The sequence below is a fragment of the Apteryx rowi genome, unplaced genomic scaffold, assembly GCF_003343035.1.
Source record: "Apteryx rowi isolate R43461 unplaced genomic scaffold, aptRow1 scaffold_23, whole genome shotgun sequence".
In the NCBI taxonomy this organism is placed as follows: Eukaryota; Metazoa; Chordata; class Aves; order Apterygiformes; family Apterygidae; genus Apteryx; species Apteryx rowi.
This window is the reverse complement of record NW_020448641.1, coordinates 2,810,813-2,819,056: the sequence shown is the minus strand read 5'-3', so window position 1 is coordinate 2,819,056 and position 8,244 is coordinate 2,810,813.

Below are 8,244 nucleotides of genomic sequence, written 5' to 3'. Positions count from 1 at the left end.
GTCCGCGCTGCGCGCTCCCCCCGCGGTTCCCCGGAGCGCGTCCCGCCGCGGAGGGGCCCGTCCCACGCGTGGCCGCCGCCGCTCGCCTCTTCCCCCCCCACACACCCCCGCGAGGAGCTTGGAAAAGCCATTTATCTCCTCTCCGCGCGCCGGCGGGAGCTGCGCTAGGCGCTGCGCGCTTGGGTGGCCGTCGGCAGCCCTCGGGCGCGTCGAGCCGCCTATGCAGGGCTGCGCGCAAGCTCTCGGACGAGGTTCCCCGGGGTCCCCTTGGTGCCTCCTGCACGCTGGCAGGGGTCCCCCCAAACCGGCCCGCCGGCGGTGCGGGCACCGTGCGGCTGTGGTCCCCGAACGTCGGGGATTTACCTCGCGCTCCTGGAGCGCGGGCGCGGCGGTGGGGACTTTCGCACCTTTGGGGTCTGGGCTGCTTTTGTGCCTTGCTTTTCGCTTCTCCCCCTTCTGTTTTTATGTCTTGTGGGTCTCGTGGGCTCCCGGGTTTTGCAGCCCGTTGGCAGTGTTGGAAGTGCACTGGGGGGGGGCTGAAATTTTGGAAGCCGAAAGGTCATGCTTGGGGGACTCTGCGGTGCGGTGCTCTGTTTTAAAGCTCGCTGTCACACGTGAGTTATAGCAGATATTCTGCCGCAGCTTCGCTAAGCTGTGGCCTTACAAGTACGGGAGCTCTGGCACGCTCACAAAGTGGCAGTGACTTAACGGGGATCCAGAAGTGTCTCGCTGTCTTCCTCATAGGATGGTGTGTCGCTCCCAGCAGTGAAGACTGCTCTCATCAGATAAGCTGGTCGCTTGTAGCGTGCCTGCTGCACACCGCGTGCAACTTTGTGATTCGTAAATAGGACAAATTGTGTGAGCCGTTGTTTTTCTCCGAGCAGCTGGCTTATGCACCAGAGCTAGAGCCCTGTGTCACTGGCTGCGGTGGCCTCAGAGCACGCTGTGGCAGCGCGTCGACTGGAGCGCCTGGTGACGTTTTTCATTTTGGAGGCTCTCCGAAGGAATCCCCCTTTGCCTAGGGGCTTTCGACAAGTTCGCTGCACAAGTTATCAATAAAATGCTTCCATGCTTTTTTGTGTTTGGCGTCACGTAAATGGGGTTACCAGGATTTCCGAACTCAGGCACACTGTAATGAGGAAGAGCAAAAAAGAGCCAATAAAATAGTGCTGTATAATGTTGCAAAGAGATTAAAAAAAAAAATTTAACATTTGCTTTACTGATTTTTAGCACATTCCACCCGTTGAATGAGTAGGAGGTCCTGCAGGAGAAATTGTTCAATTAGAGAATCTAAAGAATGTATTTGTATCTCCTTTGAATGTTGTTGTCATTTTGTAAGTACCATACTGTGTTTCAAGCTCTGTTTCCAATGTAATCCTCAGCATAGCTTTATGGCAGGGCCTACCAGTTGGTACCAGTGTCTGGAAGTTGTGTCGGAGCAGTTGAGGGCCATCAATAAAGAATGAAGGTGGAAAAATCATGTTTTCAAGTGGAAGCATTACCTTGAATGACTCTGGAAGTTATCTGTACCCTGAAAGCGTCTCTGCAAAAGGAGACGGAGAGGACAGGAACGTCTTGGCTAGGAGGTGGCATCACACCAGCTCCCAGAGGGTGAGTCTCTACGCAGAGCAGAGCTGGGGGCAGTTTTGGGCCTTGCTCCTGCCCAGAGAAAGGGGGAACCCAGCAGTGATGGCAAGAAGCCCTTGGGTCCTGAAGGCTTTGCCCTGAAGTCTGACCCCAGTCCAGCCAACCGTTCTGCCAACGGTTGAGGCGGATGATGAAGGAGATGCTGCGTTCGCTTCTCGCCCTTAGGCAAGCGCAGGAGACCTTGGTTAAACCTCCTCCTTCTGGAGGTGGGTCCTGATGTTTTAATTTTCACGTGAAACCGTTGAGCGGAAAGAGGCACGGTGGAGGTTGCTGAATATCCTGTTAGGCGTTTGTGTTTATTGAAAGGTGGAAAGGGCTCTCGGGACTCGTGTGGGGATTAGCAAGAGCGACGCATTCAAAGTAAGCGGAGGGAYGCGGGAGAAATCGCGGCTTCCTTCGGACGACAGGCCCTGATGGTGATTGCCGTGTTTGAATTCGAGATAACCCTGCTGCTCAGCCCGATTCTGCAATGTGAGGAGGTGCTGCCTTGCAGAGAGCTGTTTGCTTTTCAAATTAACGTGTGAATAAGATAGCAATAATATAATATGTAATATAGTAAAGAACAGTGCTCCGCGGTGCCGCGCTGGTAGTGCGACGCAGAGGCTTTCCTCCAAACGTGGGTCTGTGGGTCCTGATAGGTGCTTCGTTATCAATTGCCCGATACGATATTAATGGAAACAGAGTCCCTCTGCAGCCTAAAGTATAATTTCGTGCCCCGTAAACGGAAAGCATCRTAAATTGAGTTGATACGTTATGAAGGAGTTCCGAATTGCACGTTCGTGGTGGAGCTCGGTTTACGGGCGTATGATGCTYGTTTTGGTGGTCGGGAGCCGCCTTGGAGAGCGACTCCAACCCTGCTCGAGCCGCTCTGCCGTGTGATGCCGCAGGATCCCGGCGCAACGAAACGCGGCCGGAGCCACCAGCCTGCTCCGCGCACGCTCCCTGAGGCTTCTTTAACTCTAACCCTACCTTTGCTCTCGTTGCTGGTGCCCTTCTGCCTGAAGTTCGGTCCAGGGGTGTTCCTTGTCCTGTCTAATAAGCAATAGGTATTGTATACTCCAAAATGCTATAGCGGTCAATATTTGGGGAAAAAAAAGTGACTTTATTTATTCCAAACTTTTTGCTAAAAGGTACTTATCTTCTAAATGTATATGTAGAGCAGATGTGAAAATTTGTGTAAGCCAGAGCCGAAATGAGATGTCAATAAGACAAAGATTAGGAGAAATCCAGCAGCAGTGATTTACTGAGGTATTGGTACAGGGTTTATTTTTCTGAGTTATGCACAATATGGAACATATTTTAAGGCGTGCGTACAGTGTTGTGCTTTTAAATTCCGTTTACTTTGCGAAGGCGTAATGATTTCATCCACGCTACCTTTTAAGATCTGTTGTGTTGACTGCAGAGTATACCTCCGGGAACGGGAGGAATAGACCGGAGATGTTTCGAGGGGGTGATACTGCTGGGCTGTATCTCAAATTGCAGTGTACTCAGATATATATATATATATATTTAATAAGTAAGCCAACTGATGATTTACAGTGAAACAGCTTCCTAAACAGGAGTAAAATTAAAGGCTTTTATCTCTTCTCTCCTTTTCCACTGGGGAGTTGGAAAAGCATCCTCGTTCGGGAAGTCTCTGGGCATCTGCTGCGTCTGCACTGGACCACTTTACTGCTCTTCTTGCTAAATACCCCCAAAAGATGCACTTTTCCCCTCGACTTCTCTCTAATGACTACCCGTTGAAGTGGCATAGTAAAAAAAAAGCTGGTCATGGAGATCTAGTGCTTGCCCCTGAGGAAGTGATATACCTGTATGCGAAGGYGTTGGATGAATTAAGGGGCCTTTTCCTGCTTCTAGCTTTTGTAGCTCTAGGAAGGATAATTCAGAATAAAATATGCAGTTGCACAGTCATGGCAAAATCTCATTCTTTTGAGATAGATCAGCTTCAAGTTTTCAAATGGTTGGGTYTTTCTTCAACTATTGGAGGTTCTCGAGTTTTTTTTCTTTTATTAACAATTATTATTTTTTTCATCTGAAGTAACTTTCAAAGAAAACTTGGGTGAAGTGGAAGCTACTGCAGTTCAGTACAGTGCCCCTTTCCGTGGGGTGTTTGAAGACCAGCAGAATAATTCTGATTATCTGGTAGAACAGTTAAAGAATGTGAGATGGATTGTTGGAGCTTGATGCTTTTAAATGTCCCTTTCCTGGGAACAYGGTATAAATCTGGATTGTAATGAAAACATAACAGATTGATTGAGTTGTATAGGGCCAGTGCTTATTTGGTCTTGCAGCCTAAGGATCGTGGCACTACGTGGTCTGCTGATGTCTTATTTAAGTATTCCAGGGTGGAACTGCGCTCCCCAAGTTTCATGCTGTATCTTCTTTTATCTTGTCTTCTTCCCCCTTRATTTGTTACCCACTGCTTTGTTCTTTTAATGAAGTGTTTTGTTTTGTTTTCCTTATCAGAAGCAGAGGATGATCCTTTGACCAGTGAGAGAGAGAGTGTCCGTGTAATGAATACTTGAAGCCAATTTTGAGAATTTGTGGTTGAAGACCCTCTTATTTTCAGTATATTTGATAAAATATCTGCAAATAGTTCTTTGCCAAAAGTTGTAATTCTTTGYGTTCCCATGCAGTAGAAGAAACTGCCTTGGAAGCTATTTTAATTCATTTCTTAGAGGGACAATTCACTTTTCAACAACCTTTTAGTCTTTTTTTTTTTTTAATAATAATTTAGCAATTTGTAACCTCATCTAAGTGTGGAATCTACAAAGAATTTACCATAATTTATTAGAGTATTCTAACTCTTATAGAGGTCTGCTATCATTCCTAGTGTGCTTCAATTTTAATTTTTAGACTTCCAGTGCTATAAGGCTTTTGTTAGTAAGAGTGAAAACAGAACATCTTGTAAAGTGTACTTAAAATTAATCTTTTTCCTAACAGATTTTTTTGCTTAATGTACTTATTTCTTTACCTGCAGCTCCTTCTCAACTGAATTAATTCCCAAAGCAATCATGCACACTTAAAAGCAAACAAGCAGATGAACAAAACCAACTTTCTTGAGCCTTTAAATGTTCATCCAACACAAATATAATGCACATTAACCCTTCCCTCATCGTTTAGTATTTCTCTTACTAAACTGCATTTCTTGCCTCACGCCATTACTCCTTTAACCTTATCTTCTTTGCTTTCTCTGCTATTTGTCCCTTGATCCTTATTTTTCTTTGCATTTCTAGCCTCAGTTTCTGTCAAAATAAAATATATATATATATATATATATATAGCTTGAGCTAGTGCCACGCTTTTGTGGAACAAGCAATGCATATGTTGGTATTCTGTGTTTTAAGGGATTAGATGCATCTTGGGTATTTTCTGAGCTTTTTTTAAACCTAGATTTGGGTTTCTTAAATGTGTGTAATTATACTGCACAATGTCACTTAAATTACTGTGGCTCAGAAACTAAGTATTAAGTATCTGCTGTCTTCCTTGTACTRATCTTGTGCAATTGGGCAAGGTTCGTAAAGTGCTGCCGAGAGAAGGGTCCTGGTGAAACCGCTTTCGTGCTGCAGAGGAGCAGCCSGAGTGTGAAGAGGTTAAGGTGAGCTGTGCCTCTCTTGTTAAATACAGGCATCAGTTTAAGTGGATTCACGGTATCGCTTTGTTTGCAGTTGTCAGAAGCTCATTAATTTTAAGTCAAACTACCTAGCTTGCTGTTTCAGACTGCTTTAAAATTACACATGGGCTGATCAGTGTGGAGAAGCTGAATTAAAACCGCAGCTGAGGGCACCTGGCCACAGATCCAGCCCTTAATCTGGTTTTCCCAGGCTAAGCTCCTGCCTTTGGCACCTTTCTGCTCCCCCCCGAAGCTGTTGGGATAGTTTTATTTATTTATTTATTTATTTTTGGTGCCACTTTAGTATTTCTGGGGGGGGGGGGGAGAAAAGAGGTGCAAACGGGGAACTCTATTTAAATATAGTGACCTATTTGCCTTACTTATTTTAAACCATGAAAAGAAAGCTCCTGATAGCTTGACTTTGAGATAATTGGTACTATCAGCGTGTGTGATTTTCGGGAAGGCTGACTCCTTTTCTAGTGTAAATCTCTCTCCCTTTAACTCAAACAAAACATTGCCTGGCATCAAATGCAGTAGGATATGCAAGAAAGCTCTTGGCAGTCAGGTTCTTCACTGTTTTTTTTCTTTTCTTAACGGTTTTGATAAGCAAACTGGGGAGGTTATTTAGAGTTGTGCGCATGTGACTGGGGAGTGCAAATTGTACTGAAAAAGATGGAGAATTGCTGTCCTAGATCAAGCAATTTGCCCTTGCAATTTAGCCTGATTTTTTACCAAGATCTTCAGAAGAAGAAACTTGGATGCGTCCTTGGAAAAACCGCTTAGCCCTCGAAGACTGCCTCCGTAAGCAGCGTGAGGTTTCCAAGCGCCTGCGGTTAGCAGTTTATTCGGCGCGACGAGAAGCTTGCTGCCTTCCCAGGCACATCACCCATTCCCTCCGCCTTCGGGCTTAGCCCTGACCCTGTGCTGCTCTCCGTCCTACCAGCGGGTCAACGTACCGCTTTTTTCTCTGATAATATTATATTTCTGTGCTGTAACAAATTTTAGCATGTTAATTGAGCACAATATCTCTCTTTTCTTATTTTATTTTATTTTTTTTATACTCGATCCTTCCTGATCCACTAGCCTCTTGCATTTCCACGGCACAGTTTTAGAGTGTGTAACGACTATATTATGGGTGTGCTTTTTGCTTTAGAAAAGGTTGTCTGTGCCTGCGACCCTGCCGCGGCGGGGGACCTACGTGGCATCGTCMCTTCGTGTAGGAGCGAAGGTGGCCTCCTGCCTCCTCCAAACCCTTGCACCTCTTCGTTAGTGATGTGATGTGAAGCAAAATCAAAGTACGCGCTTCAAAGTGTTACGCCGAGGTGGAAAAACTACTGTATTACAGACCGTAGACCTAGATGGAGCTCACGTCTTCGATTCTGAGATGTGAAGGATGGCTTTTGACTAAAGCCTGCACTTCTTCACGTCTGTGATCTGACGTATGGACTGGGGAGTCCCCGGGGGAAATCGCGCCTTGCCTACAGCCAGAGCTTATCTTTGGAAGTTCTTTCACTTTCCGAGTGGTATTTACATTCAGTATAAATAACAGTTGGGAATAAAGCTGTACTGCTGATGCTCTGCCGCCAGCTTCAGGAAATGTGGACTTTAATCCCAGATGGAGATCGAGTCCAAGGGAGATAAGAGGAGCTGGCAAATGGGACTTTTCCTAGCTGTCATCCTTTACGGTAAACGGAGACGCGTTCCCTTTGGAGATTCCTCTTCGGGGATTGTCTACAAGGGGCCGAAACGTTGGGGAAGGTTCGGGCAGGAGGCAGGACCCATCTCGTGAGCCGCTGCCCGTTTAGCGCCGTCCTCCCTCCGCGGCCGAAATCTTTCGCCCCAAAAGGCGGTATCTGATGTGGAATTGGGGCTGGACCATCGCCGGGCTCGGGTCCCGACTCCGAGGCCGGTAGGGAAGCCAGGCGGTGGCCGGCTGCCCCTGCCTGACACCGGCCTTGCTGGAAGTTATAATCAGCACCAGTTTTGGAGCGTGGGAAAGGAAGGAACTATCTGAAGGACAGCGGTCTGCAGAAATATGCCCATCTGTCGAGGGAGAAAACAAGATCGCAATGTTTTCATCAGTTTTGAGCTAGAAACGCGTTCACAGCTGTGTGCCAGCTTCGGGGAGTGTGTTATGGGCTTTTGTCACTTCCGTATTTGAATTCATATCTGCTTCAAAGTCTTAACCCATTTAATGACTTTTACTAAACRTAATCTCCTTGTTCAAAAAATCTACGTTCTTTTTCTCTCTTAAGGCTRAAAATACTTTTCTGAAGCCGTCCGTAACTCGGACACACAGCAGTTATTTCCCCAAATATGTGCGCTCTGCTTGGAAGAGATTAGCTGGATTCTGATCTTCATCCGTGATCTTCCACCTTTAATTATAAACCCTGTAATAGTTGTCCAAAAAAGGCAGCCATATGATGACCGATGCTGAAAATGCCGTCGTTGTACCCAATGCAGAATCAGGGCCTGACGTGGTTCAGGTGACTTCCAGGTATCTGGCCTGGGTTACAGAAGATAGCTTATCCTCGTTTATTGTTTCCTGTAGGTGTGTTCTGTTCTGTCCGAGAAATGGTGGCTGATAATTGAAGAACAACGGGACAGACAAAGCGGCGTGACGCTTGATAGATATCTGTTAGCAGAATTTCTGGTAGGGTAACTTTAGAAACGTTCCTTTTATACCATTGCATTTCTGGAAAACACGTTTGCATTGTATTTTACTTTCAGAAACGCTTAAAAAATATTARAAGGCGTGTCCTGCCAAGGATGATACGCCTGCCTGATAACGCTGCTTGTCGTAATAATTAGGTCGRTACGCTGTTTTTTAATGAGGTGAAGACATTGAAATGCAGTGAAGATTAAGTGCTGGATCGCGGTTCCTCACACGTGTAAAGTCAGAGTTAAAACTGGAACGGGGGTATCCTACCTTCCTGCCTATAGTTAGAGCGCTCTTCTTCATAGGGTTATCAGTCTTAAATGTC